Raw genomic sequence first — 14,796 nt, 5'->3', positions numbered from 1 at the left:
ATCTAGAACATAGAATATCAAACTTATAAAAAAGGAATGTGTGTGTGTGTGAGAATAAGTTTATGGAAAAGAATTTAAACCAGGGCATTTGAAATATGAATCTTTCTTGGAATAGTTTAGCAACGCGAGGTTTTAATTATTTTTAATATGTTCAGAAATACATATTAAATATACGTACGTGTGTGTACGTTACAGCGTGTAAGCGTGTGTCAGTGGATATTTCTCGTAAAAGGACGTTCCATCATTTCATTTTCACCCTTAAAACTTAATGAAGAAATCGTAATTAGTATTTTTATAAGAGTCATTTAATAAAAGAAGAAGGAAAAAGGAAAGTAATAGAATGTTTATTTAATTAAATCTTAAGTCCCATATTGTTTGTGAACGATTTTTCTATGCGTTTAATATCGAGGGTGTGGAAAATGATAAAAAAAATACAAGATACAATCAAACGGTACTTTTTATTTGCCCTCCTCGGGGGTTGACACGAAAAACTGTTTTTCGTATTTTTTGTATTTCTCATGTCATGGGGTGCTGGAACCCCCCCCCCCCAAAAAAAAAATAGAAAACGATAATTCTACAACCTGCGATTTTTACGCGTGCTTTCGATTCGCCCGAAAAAAAATGTAAATTTTTATCGAATAAAAAAACCAGTTTTAGAAGAGCAGTACTGCCGTAATTTTTGACGTGAACAAAAAATTGATCGATTTGGAATAAGCGAAAAAAATAAAACAAATAAAAAACAAGAAAAATATCATATTGTACTAACATTTCGTCTTCACATTTTCCGATATCTTTTTAATTGCCTCGTATCGTTTCATAATAGAACGTTATTGAACGTTGATTCGCACGTAAGGTCAGGACGAACCAACGTTATGTTTTCTCTATTTTTTCGATTTTTCTCTTCGATTCTTCTTTTCAATACGAAGAAAAAGAGTAGACTTTGAAAACGAGATAGTAGCCTTCACGAGAATTTTCCTTTTGCTTGATTGAAATTCTGGAAGTAGAATTTGCGGAATTTTATTCTATAATCTTGAAAGAACGATTTTTTGCGATTGATAATTTCTTTTCTTTCCTTCTATGTTCTCTTTTGTTTCTTTCCTTCTTTCTTTTTCTTTAATTTTTCACTTCATTGATTCACAAGGGTGTAATATCCAGTAATGTTCGACATGGTCGATCTTCATTTTATCAACGAATTTTTCTAATTATTTGAAATTTCAATAACTACGAGCAACTTTCTTCGGCATTCTCTTATCTACTATCTTCTTTTTTTTCTCTATTTTCTTTCTCTTCTTTTTTTTCCTCTCTACATTTTAAATGCAAATCACAAAATTTTTCAAGAATCGCAAAAGAAAATGTATGAAAATGTAAAAAGTATTGTTTTTCCCTTTTTTGTCACTATATCTGCGTATCCCATGAGCCTGGTCGTAAAATAAAAAAAAATAAAATAAAAAAGAAAAATTTCAATATTATTTCTTTCGATAGAAGTATAAAATAAAAAATTACACACATTGCTTTTGTATTTCAGAAATAATAGTACAAAAAATAAAGACAATATTTCGTTGGTTAATAAAATAGAAAATTCGCACCTACGATAAAGAAGAAACAAAAAAAGATAAAAATCTTTTTATTTCTCTAATTTTAATTTCTTTGCAATAAAATTCAAATCTTGTTCGGAGCGTACGCATTGATATCGAAATATTTTGAAGAATTCCATCATCAAATTTATTGTTTACTGATTTACAAATTACATGTTACGTAACAAAAAATAAAAAACAAAAAAGATCAAATAAAAGAAAGTTAAAAGGAGGGTATTAGTTCGAGAATGGGTTTCTTGTTTTCATCTAACATCGTTTTCGCCCTTTCTCGTATATCTTATCATTGCACGTATAAGTAGTGCAGGCTGGGTAACTGCTGATATGAAGGCGAAGACAGACGCACCATCGTCCAGCTTTTCGATGTGGAAATAGTCAAGATACCATGGATTCCAAGCATATTCCCAAGAGAAGACTGAGCCTGAAGAGCAGAGATATGTAAGTAGAAAGAGAAAGAAAGAAAAGAAATAAGAAAGAAAGGAAAAAGGAAGATGGGAGTAAAAGAAGAAGGGACCTGGTTGGATCGAAAATCGACCCTTATTTCGGTGATTCTTCAATGCTCTTGAATCTTCTGGATGTTCTTAAGAGAGTGAAAGAAAAAGAAGGGTGAAAAGAGAACCAAAATATAGAAGTACCTCTTCAACGAACGATTATATACCATGAGAACGATAAAGCGATTAGGAAGTCTCGGTGTATGCGAGCTTTAAGGGAAGGGGAATCGAATGAGAGAAAGAAAGTGTGAGCGAGAGAGAGATGGTAAAGAGGTCGTCAGAGAGGAAATACAGAAAGGCTCTCTCTCTCTCTCTCTCTCTCTCTCTCTCTCTCTTCTTATAATACTCAAAATGCCTTTAAATACGAAATACCGTAGCCTCGATTATCCGAGATATGCCGCTAATACGCATTCTTCTCATCCAATAGCGTACGCCCACTTCTCGCTTATTATCGCGTACTCACGCGTGTAACTGCCGCCACGTTTGCTTTTAATTTCTCTTAAGTATTTACTCGAGTACGGTTTTCCTTCCTCTAGATATGAATTTCTCGCTATATTCCTAAACATTTCACCCTACCTTTATTCTGTGTTAATTATCATTATTTCTAAGATAGCTCGTACCTTTAAAACTAGACGTTCTTCTTTTTTATCCTTTTTTTTTTTTTTTTTTTTTGAAGAGAATCTGGATGATATATTTGTCAAGAGTGTCTGTTGAAAGAACTTGTACGAAAGAAGATTAAGATAGGTAAATTTGTTAGAAGGAACTACCCTATAATATATTACGTGTAAGAAATGAAAATACTTCGTGCAGCACGAAAAGCAATTCTAAAAAGAAAATATCTTATATTTTTTTTCTCTTCTTCTTTTTCTTCTTCTTTTTGTTTGTATTTTTATTCTACACCTTTTTTTTTCGTTTTCCTTTTTTCTTCTTTATTTTCCTCGTTTAACGCTCTCACGATTTTCCGTAAATCGCCGTGACGATTTCAGTCACGTTTTTACAACGTTTTTACGAGTAGGTAGCGTACGTTATAAATTTTCGACGTAAACTTTTCCCTGAAAATTGTGATGTCTCTCGCGAAAAAAACTGTTCCATTTTACATCTCGTGGAAATGAGTCGAGTAAAGGGATTTCAACGTGATTTATCATTTAATCCCTACCGATCTATTCTTCTCCGCTAGCCTCCACTCGTGAATTTTCGCTCGTTCGTGATCAACAGAAAAAAAAAAAGAAAAATATTTATTACTTGGAAAATAATCAATTCGTTTTTCGTATCAAGAACGACAAAATACTTGGCTGTATACTATGAAATACTCATAAAAATAATGATGACAGAAACATAATTAAAATGCGTACCATACATATACAGACTTAAAACAAAATGGCAAACATCATCACGCTTATATCCCTTGAAAATATTTTCTTTTTTCTTTTTTTCTTTTTTAATTAATTTATTTAATGTCACATCAACCACATGCAGTATTATTAACGGTCAAAGTAATGGTCTACTGTTTATTGTACAGCTAGATATATTGAAGATATTATAATAAATTTAATATAAAATTTTTAGTGTCTAAAGATTGATCTCATTTAAATTTGTTTGTTTAACTTTCTTTTCGACAAGTTAAATTACTTTTTTCCGATAAAAACGTAAAACGTCTTACACAGATTTTACATTATTTATTTAATTAGAAAATGATAATGCTTTAAAGCATACGTTTGCTCTTTAATCATTTGTTATTAAAAAGAGAATATACGAGAGAGAGGGAGAGGGGAAGAGAGAGTGGTCTTTAATTAACTCACGGTTTAAGATGAAGTTAAAACGAGAAAGCAATTCAAAGCGGCATATTCGTAGCTGTGAAAGTTTGCCAAACGTAATACAGTGAGACGTCGATTATTCGAATTAATGAGGAGACTAAACGTTTTCGATAAATGAATTTTCGAATAATTGAATTGAGAGAAATGACAATAGATAATGTGCGGTATTGAAACAAGAGATATCCATTAATCTATACGATATATTCTTATTAAAATAAAATCAATTTTTCTATCAAAATGATTTTATTAATCTCATTATTATGAAATTTAAATATATTCTCTTATTCTTAATATCTTTAATATTAAATTCTACTGAATTTTTATATAATCGATTAATTTATATTTTTAAATAATCATATTCTTTTATAATCTCCATTACAAAGAACTATAAAATCAAAAGCGTAATAACATTTTAATAAATAAATTCAATTAGGAAGGTGTGACGAGTGAAATTTGATACGAACTAGTTTCGAAGACTCGTTTGCTTTCCATCGAAGTTTCACGTGAGTTTTTCCTCGAGAAAGAATGAAGGAACATTGAAGGACAGCGATACGTGTTGGGATTGAAAAATTCGAATAAAAAAACATTTGGCTCGGCATTCCTAAGCTGAAGGGTATCGAAATCGATTTCTTTTACGAGCCTTTCGCGAAGGAAAAGACGAACTCGATACTTTTGCCCAGACTTCCACGACGATGTATGTATTATATACCTATATATATATATATTTCGTTCTTTTTCTCGGTTAAGATTTTTACCTTTGGTACGGTTAGATTTCCTATCAAAATCTAACATTGGAAAAAACCACGATTCACCGGCGAGCCGTTTATCGTGACTTCGGAAAATTGAATTATTAAGGATGACGAGAAGGAATAAAATTTCGATTTTCGGTTCATCCACGAGAACTAGGTACGAGAAAAATCTGATGCACGTTCTGGATTAGATGTGCATTTACAAAGTATATACTCTGGTATACTTCATCCATACTACACATACATATATGCTACTTGGATTTTTAACGAAAAATGAATAAACAAAGTTGAAAGAAAGAAAAAAAAAGAAAAAGGAAAAATTAAAAATGAACAACGACAGTAATAATAAGGAAAAAAAAAATATATAATTAATTTTTCTTATAAAAATGATTGTAAAATCTCGTGAGAATCGATATGTTGGTAATGATCTTATTCACATGTTTTATATCGATACTGTGAAGTAATGTAATATCTTTGAAACGCTCGATGTAATTGAAATGCTGATTTTTTTTATTTAATTTGGTGAAAATCATCGAATATTAGAGACCGATGATTGACGAATAGAAACGGAAAATTAGTGAAGAGTGCAATTACAGTAAGGATCAGCTAAGGGTCGTGGTCAATGAGCAGGTACTTAAGATACCAGTCTTTGAAAAACGATCTTGGAATTTGTAAGAGGAGTACAACTCGTTCGTTAGAGATCGTATTAACGAAAGAACGTACCTAGCTTTGAACCATCTGGTATATTAACTCAATCTTTTAACTCTAGTTGCTGTAAAAAAAAATAGGTAATAACTTATTATTATTTCATAAAGTATTTTAATATCAAAGAGTGAAAATCAGAATAAGAATAAAAATGTGTACACATGGGATTTGCAGTGTGCAATGTCATATTAGAAAAATGGAATCTACAAAGCCTTAGATAGCTTACTGATTTAAAACATATCACGTGCAATGCTCTAGGGACTAGGTTTTGAATCTTAAAATCCTATTTTTATCCTAACCTATTTTTACATCAGTCTACAGACACAAGTAGATAAGAGAAAAAGTTGTCCACGGATACATGCATGATCGTATCTTCAAACATACTATACTTCTTGATTACCAGTAGTCGTACAATAAAAAATGAAAGAAGAATCTTGATAAGAATTTGTGCATCAACTATGTGAGATACTTGTACAAGGAAAGAATACAGATATAAGAAAAAAAAGTTTGTGTTAATTAAAAAACGCGTTTAGAAATACAAAAAAAAAAGAACATAAACCATCTCTGTGATGTTTTGAAGCGGTGCCTTTAATTAATTTTTCTCCCTTCTTGTTTTTCACCCCAGGATTGAAAAGTACACCTCTTCCTGCAATCTTTTTTCTTTCTCCTATCCCTAACCGTAGTCTATCGAATTTCCAACGATATTGCTTTTCATTAAACTCCTCTCAGACGCATGCACCAGTAATTACGATAACTTTTGCAGTAAACTATAACCGATCACACCCTCATTAAAAACTTATTAATACATCAACGCTTAGATTCGTTGGTGGGGTGTAGTGCGTTGGTGGCTTTCTGTCCAATAATACATATACCTTACCTAGCTGCCTACCTACCCACTACGATCGTGAAACGGTAATGTACGTGAACTATTTCGACCGTTCGATATCGATAAAGGAATGTTCACCTTCAGCTTTTATTAAAGAGCGACGCCATTGGTGTCGAATCACGTTGGTGAAAATTCTTGAAATTCCCGAGACTTCCCGTGTTATGGTAGATGGCTCGACGCTTCGCGTGTTCGTGCTTTCGAGCACTGACGTGATCTTTTCGTGCTTGCAATATCGTTTTCTACTTTTCGACTAGATACTTTATAACCGGTTAACGAAATTTCTTTTAACACCTTCTTACCAATCCTATTGTTACGTTTTCACAATTTTTATATCTTCCTATATATACTATATCACTTGATACATTTTTTTACGTTCTGCATAAATGTTACAAGATAGTCAAATATATTATAATAATTATTTATTATTAATATATTAATTTACGTTTATATGATATTTTAATGTGAACGAGAAATCATTCAAAGAAATTTACTTTGCTGCTTTTCCTAGTTATAGTATTCGACTGTATTTCGACTGTAATATGAACGAGATGGGAATCAAGGTGACCGGTCAGAAATATGAAAATTAATAATTTTGTCAGAATTGATTATACAATCGGCTTGCATGGATCGTCGGGAAGCTCTCCAGGCCGGTAATATTTCTACTTTGCGGGGCATTAAATTTGTACCATCTGAATATCGGCGTCCACACTCGCAAAACGCGTCCGTTGACTCCCCTCGTCGACTGTTAATCCGCGTGGATGCTTTCTGCATAATGATTAATAAACAAGTCTCGAGCGTTCCACGTCCATTTAAACCAAGCGACACCGATTAAATTTATCGTCATTTTCCATAATAGTTACGCGTTCTTATTGTCAACTTTTATTTATTATTTTCTTTTTTTTTCCTTTTTTTTTTTTAATATTGTTTACGTATTTATAACATTTACCGTGATTTTTCTCAATGCCAGTGAAAAATCGACAAGTTAAACGAAAGATTTTTAAAGATTTACCCTTTTATCTTGTTCACGCCAAAACACGGTCTTATTTCCTTTACGGAAATAGGTCAAGCCGCTTTGCCTTCTTGAACGTAAGTTACAGCAACGGATTATACAGAAAGCGGCAAATATTTTTCACTTCGCCATATATTTGATATCCGTTAAATTTCAATTTATCTTCATCGTCAGAAGTATACGGCTATCGGATTTACGGGATAGAACTATCTGGATTTGCTGAAAATCGTTTGAGAGTTTGTAACGAGTCTCAGAGGAAAAAATTCGGTCTTAACGTTCACGTATGTGAGGATGATATTTTTTAAACGACGTTTTTTATTTTCCCTTCGATGATAAATCTATAAAATATTCCGTTTTTCTTTTCTATTTATATTTATTTATTCAAATCTTTTGAAGTGATAATTACTTGAAGTGACGTTTATTGTTAGACACAAAATATTAGTCATCCTTTCGATTAAAATTTTTTTATTTTATTTTATTTTATTTTTTAATTCTAGTCAGTATATACAATAGTTCGCTAACGTAACCTAGCAACGAGTTTATATGTTTGAATGAACATACTGCCAGTTGCATAATGAAACATTCAAGAGCACTAATCGGAATTCGGTCCTGCCCGAGAACTAAGCTTCTTCCTTTAAATTTCAAAAAGGACTATCGTTACCGGTAATTATTTATTTAACCGCATTGAGCGAGATAGGATTGCATTCCCTCGTATTTTCAACTAATCTGCGTTCATTGAAGTCCACTTGTATGAAATATCTATTGCAATACAATATCTATTTATTTTATAATTAATTTTGTAATTATTTAATCGAACTTATGAGCAATCAAAAATATTATTTTACGTTTATTATTTATTTATTCAATTAAAATTGAGATTTTGAGTCGACAAAATATATACATGCAAGATTAGTAAAAAAAAAATTGGACTGCTGGACGGACTGGATCGGGACTCAAACCCGGATCTTTCACTTTCCAGGCGACTGCTCTTTTATCCAATTGAGCTATCTAGGGCCCACCGAACAATTCTTCTCCACGAATGCTTAATAAGTTTGGTATGGAGGCGCTCGTTCCACATACATATATATATATATATAAAAGGATTTGAGAAAAAAATGATTTTGAAATGACTCCATTTTTGCAAATACTGCGCGTATTATTTTCACGTTGACAAATATAAAAATTGGAATCTCCAATGTCGATATCACCTCGGATTGTTTAAACACAAATTTAATTGTACTGTGTATCTAGTTTATATAGGAGCATCGGTATCAAGTTTTTACACATTTTTCGAACATGCAATGAGGTAGGATAGCAACATGAAAGCGTGTTACAAATTCGCGAAACGCAATCGTCCTGTCGTAAGCGATTTTCGTTTGACAACGTCAATGTGCGAACTTCCTGCGACAACGTTTAGCGGTTTCGGTATAACGTGTTACGCTTTGAAAATTTAGTCACAGCAGCTGGATTGCCTCGTTTTGAGAATTCAAGACTCAGTCCACCGAGATACATCCGCTCTATGGAACTTCATTCTATCGAGTTTAATTGCTTCGTCCTGCCGTTTCGCCTCGTCATTATCGTTAGGCTAGCTTTCCGAGGTGACTACTTTACAGAGAACTACAAAATACAAACCTTATTAGAACGTTACGAAGTTCTCAATAATACAAGTACGACTATAACAAGCTTCTATATCTTCTTCGGATAAATTTTCATTTACGATTATAGAATATTTAATCGTCTTGTAATTATTATAAAAAAAAAATTGATTTGGATATATAAAAGTTTTTATCGCTTACGCACCATATATTCCGTTAATATTACATAAAGTTGAAAAGTTTATCACGTAAATTCGCGGTAATAATGAAATCCACGTGAACTTAAGAAGAATACGTGAAAGCTTTTCAGAAAAACCGATTTAATCTCAAACTAGAATTCTCCCTCCGTTTAGGTTCGCTTTTTTCATTGGTCATAAAAGATGTAGGTACATTTTATCGGCTTTTTCATAAGGTTCGGATTATTTGTAAATGAAGAGAATTTCGATTAGAAAAACGTTCTTTAGTTTTAGAAAGAGTTACAAAGAATCCAGGTCACATTGAACTTATCGCGTTGGAACGATCACCATTTTTATCGATTGAAGTACACGGATGGTGCATTCTCTTGTCCTGTTACTCTTATATCTTTTCGCTCTATGTATTTCACTACTGATGAAAAGTGTCAGCACTACGTCGATACTCTCCTAACCGCTAACCGAAAGTCCTTCATTTTTAATTTCATCGCGCGTTTGCGCAAACTAAAAAGCGTCACGTCTCCTCTAACCAGAGCAATGATTTTAACGAATATTATTTTAGGGTTTTTATTACTACTAGTTTTTTTTTTTTTACATCATTTCTTTGCAACAAAAATATATGATTGAAAAAGTCCATAGCGTGCCTTCCGTACTAAATTGTATTTTAATATTTTCTCTCGAAATATTTATTTCGCGTAACGCAGGTCAGTTTTCAATTTGATTTAATCTAATTATTTTACAAGAACAAAGTAATGAAATGTTCCATGAAAAATCTCCTTACTAATACGTAATTTTCATTTCGTTAGTAAATTTGATATTACTCGTCAAACATATGACGAATGTTCTTTATCGTATTAATGATAATTATGCGAATTGATTACAGCTATGTTGAAAAAAAAATCTTTAAAAGACCTTAAACTTTTTTCCTTAAAAAGGAAAAAAAGAGAAAGAAAGAAATATAAAACGAGATTGAATAAATTCCAAACGACATCATTTTGATTCGTTTGATTTAAATTTTCGTTTTATTCGCAGAAACGATCGTTCAGCTTACAAATCGTCATTTTAATATCATGCATTTTGTAGAATACAGCATGTGGACCAAAAGAAGTGATGGTTGGTTGGTGGAGGTTGCTAGAGGTTGGACGATCGACATACCCGGTGGCACCGTCAGTGGTTGGAACCCATGGGGTTGTACGGAATGGTCCATCGTGGTCTGCGGGATAAATGGCCCGGCTCACTGGCCGCCATTCTACGCGTTGCCTATTCGGCTCAATAGAGCATTTAAATGAATTAAGCCAGCGCAATATAGAAATCCAGTCGACTTCCCATTTCATTCGTATTTTAAAGGATGAAATTCAATAATTCATATATAAGAAGAAATATCTGCGCGTATTCGTTAAATTCCCAATAATTAAATTGGTTTATTAAAAACGATTTTCATTTGAATATTTCATCTGAACGAAAAGAAAAAACCAATTTATTAAAAATCGACAAAATTGATTTTCTTTTTAACCTGAAAAAGAAGAAAAAAGAACCTTTTGCAATTATTATCGCAAAAAAATGAATTCATAGTCGGTTAGAAGTTTCACATTAATTATTATTTTCTAAATGCGCGCGCGCGTATGCGTGAATATTTTTAGTGTTGAATACATTTCTTTTTTTCTTTTTTCTTTTTTTTTTTCATACGTAGGGGAAAAACTTTCTTCATAATATCGGTGAAAGATCAATTCCATCTTCTTGACATATCGAAAGGCAAGTAATCGCTCTATATGTCAAGCTTAGGAAAGACAATACGTCGGAAGTTTTTCTAACCAGTGATATTTTTCATCCGTCCGAAGGATAGAAAGCACAGGGATACTTGAAGTTACATGAGTATGTATAATGGTCTGACGAGAAGAGTCAAGTCAGCGGTGGTGGCTATTGTCGGACGAAAGGGATGAGGGAGGAAAAAAGAAGAGAAAGAGAATAATATGATTTATTGGGAGTGCCTGTTTTGCAAAACTTTTCAAATAAATTCAGACGCTCTAGCTTTATTCGAAGACCAAGCTCACAAAGCTCTACTTCTTTTTCTCCTCTTCTTCTTTCCATTTTTTTCTTTTTTCTTCTTTTTTTTTTCTTCTCTCAAAGGTCGAGTCATATCACGAAAGCGGTGAAACGCGTACATTTATTACGACATAATAAATATTTTCGTTATTTGAACGAGGAGGAAGAAAATCCAATGGGATTCATGACAAAGAACGCGTAATGTGAAAAGACGATTAACGACGGGGACATACGGTGAATTTATCGAGATATTGTAATCTCTCGGAGATGTTTTAAACGAAACTTTCCATTTTTTTTCCCCCTTTTTTTTTCTAACGAAAAAAGATTGAACGGGTACATCTATTATATTTATAGCACCATTGTGCTCGGAAAGAAGAGTTGCGTGAAAAACTGTCGAACACTGTCGATAAATATCGCGACAGTTGCGATCGATTTCGTTGATAACATGGAAAAAGAAAAAGATGAAAGGAGAAGATGGGATTAACGAAAAAAAAAGAAGAAAAGAAAGAAAAAAATATGGACTAAAAACTCAAAATTGATGACAAATAGAATTTCCATGGTGACAACATAGGTCCTGAGTGTTTTTTCGCAGATCGAACAAAACACACTTATGTACAATTTTTATCTACGATATTTCAGAATTTCGGTAAGCGAAAGAAAAATCGTTCTACGATTTGAATCATAATTTTCACTTTTGGTTTTTCTTCTTTTTGTGAATAATTAAAAATGTAAATTATCTGTTTTGCGCGAATGAATAATAACCATCGAGATCGTACATAAATAATCGTTAATAATTATCAGTAAAGGAAAACGATTATTACCTGGTCGGTATAATGTCGTGAAGGAAGAAGACTATAAAGTGTAAAAGGAGAAATACCGGGTTTACGGTACGGCGAGTTTGGAATCGAGTTATAAAATGGAATTCTCGGGGACCAGGCCGTGTCAAAAAGCAGTTTAGGAGCATTGAATACTGATAAGGGTGGCGCGTGGGGTTCCTTTGGGGATTAGTCGGATGGATTTGACTGCCATTGGTGTTAGTAGGAGAGCGATAGAAAGAGAGGAGACTACTGAGAGGGATGAAGGGGGAGGTTGGTGGTGAGAAGAAGAGGTGTCAGTGTAGAGGATGGACACGTGATGGGGGGTGGAGAAAGAGGAGCAGAGATATAGGAAGGGGTGGGTGATGTTAGCAGTAGCCGTTGAATCGTGCCACGAGTGGTCCCGACAATCATACTATCATAGAGGCGATGATGTCCCGCATACTGAACAGCAACTCATGGCCATCCTGTGCATATTAATTGCTAACAGGCTCTGACTGCCGTGAGCTTGCCGTGCACGATGAGGATGAGGAGGAGGTTGTGTCGTGAAATCGTCCAGCGACTTCGCTGTCGAATATTCCGAATCGCAATAACCGCAAGAAAGATTCGTTCTGTGTAATTCTCAGAGCAAATAACGCTCTTCCTCGTTGACGTTCAACCTCGAAAACGACGGTGAACGATTCTCGCGTATTAGACTTTGTTGGAAGGGGGGAGTAAGTGTAGTGGATAAGATTGGATATATGTGACGGTAACGGTAGTATTGCTAGCAATGGTGGTGATTATGGTGGAGGTAGTGGTAGTGGCGGTGGTGGTGGTGGTGGCGGTGCCGCGGGGAGCCACACCGTAATTCCTGACCACCGTCGCGAGATTGCCCATTGTTTCGCCCCGCTCGTTTTCGACGTTCCAAAGCCGTTTTCATTCGTTCCCCGGCTCCGCCTATCGTTCGTGATTTCTGTGATACACGTTCAACGAAAAAGGGGCGCGAACTAGAGAATCGAAATTTTCAAACGATCTATTCGTTCGTGACATTCTACGTGTAAAAGTTTGGTAATATTTTCTTTTTCTTTTTTTATTGTTGAAATAGCTGGGATATAGATTTTTTTATATCTACTTTTTTTTTATCCTCTCTTTTTCCCTTCTTTTCTTTTTTTATTTTAATCTATTTCTGACGCTCGTATTACTACTTCATCGATCGTTGTGAGACAAAGTACAAGATAGAGAATAGAAATTTTACTCTTTTAACTACTTTAAATATATTTTTCCTTTAAATAATTAATTTCGTTCACTAGTAAACGATAAAATACTTTCAAATATTCTCGTTTAAAATTCTTTACTCTGCATAGTCGATTTTGTATCGCGGAAAATATCATTTTCTCATGGATCGAACGTTTTTTGTTCCTCTCTCTCTCTCTCTCTCTCTCTCTCTCTCTCTCTCTCTCTTCCCACATTCCTGCTATCTCCTCTTTTTAAAAAAAAAAAAAAGAAGACTGATTGGCAAAACGCGACAGCTATCAAATATAGTACGCTCTCTTGTAAAAAAAAAAAACGATAGATAGAGAGAGGGAGAGAGAAAACGAAAAAACAAGGGAAAAAAAAAATTGCTAAATCCGCGATCGCACTCTTAAACGACGATATCGTAATTCAAAGTGCATTAAAAAGATTGGCCAACCGTGCGCTAGCGAGCTTTACTGTTCCGTGATTACGAACATTCGAACAGCAGCTGGCACGAAATGGTGTTCTCATGCACAGGACGTTTGGCTTTCGATGCTGAGGGAGGATGCCCAAATTGGTACACATGGAATCGTTTCGACATAAACCTCGTACTGGCAAACACGGGCTTTAACTTTATTGCAAAATATGCTTGTGGTTTATTAAACAAAAAACAGTCATTCCTTCCTTTTGTGAAGATAATATACCTTTTATAATATTAACAATAGCTATCAGCGAACTTCTATTATAATCTAAATTCGTCTATTGTTCGATCATTTGTTATCTTTCTAATTACATTTACAATATATTTTACTCGCAACGCTTTGTTATATTATTTAATTAGAATAATTCTAATAACGTGTTGCAAACGCATCGTAATGCGTATTACGTGTATTCGTATAAATGCGCAATATCATAACGTTAATCAACAAGAATTGCTAGTTACGTGATTGTAATTACTTGCTAGGTATAAATGTGCCTAGGTAGAACGAATTTAAGCATACCCGTTTGTACACTACGCTTTGTATTATATGTGCAATTCATGATCTCTGTCGTTAAAGTAATTAATTTTTATTTTGTTGAAGCTTTTTTTCTCTTTTCTCTTTTATTTTTTTTATGTAAAAATCAGGTTATTCGGAATCAGAAAATACTCATAGAAAAAAGATAACAAATGAATTGTAAATTGATTTGGTCAAAAGTGTTAGGAAACGAGGTCACAACGAGCAGAGACAATCAGTGACATCGATGAATGAAATTTGTCAACGTCGATGGTTACGAACAGCCGGAGAATTCGTTCGGTAGTAGGTTCCGCTTGAATTTGTTTCGTTAAATGATCAAACAGACTCATAGAAACGGATAACGTTGGTAAGAGGAGAAGTGTTGCACACATGGGCAAAGTTAGCTCATCCGACTGGGCTAATTCAAAGTGACACAAGTGGTCCGGTCAGCGGTCCCGCCTCGTTCCACGCTGGCACACAAGTCGATCCAATGAACTTTGATTCTCCCTTAAAACTTTACCTAGTTTATCTCCTACTTTGACTTCACGTCCTTTCTAAAATCCTTCAGGTTTGACTGTTCTCTTTTTATTTCTTATTTTATTTTATTTTATTTTATTTTATTTTTTTTTTTTAACGTTAATTACGAGTTTTACATTCGAATTTAACGCTCTGACTTTATATCTCTCTCATCTCTTTCAT

At 33.7% G+C, this 14,796-nt stretch overlaps 1 protein-coding gene and 1 long non-coding RNA gene across 4 annotated transcripts in view; one reads left to right on the top strand and one right to left on the bottom strand.

Annotated features, from left to right (window-relative positions):
- The window catches only part of timeout (circadian regulator timeout), a 166,786-nt gene that overhangs the window by 100,517 nt on the left and 51,473 nt on the right, over positions 1–14,796 (top strand).
- Positions 1,573–14,796, bottom strand: part of LOC149032992 (uncharacterized) — a 58,954-nt gene continuing 45,730 nt past the window's right edge. For all 3 annotated transcript variants that reach the window (XR_016176145.1, XR_016176146.1, XR_016176144.1), the window contains exon 3: positions 1,573–2,013. This is a non-coding gene — a long non-coding RNA (uncharacterized LOC149032992). The remainder of the gene's footprint in view (positions 2,014–14,796) is intronic.

Source organism: Polistes dominula, unplaced genomic scaffold (genome assembly GCF_049000335.1).
Source record: "Polistes dominula isolate Pdom_NZ unplaced genomic scaffold, Pdom_raw_medaka contig_31, whole genome shotgun sequence".
Taxonomy (NCBI): Eukaryota; Metazoa; Arthropoda; class Insecta; order Hymenoptera; family Vespidae; genus Polistes; species Polistes dominula.
The sequence above is the reverse complement of the archived record's forward strand: the minus strand, read 5'-3'. Positions and strand labels throughout refer to the sequence as shown.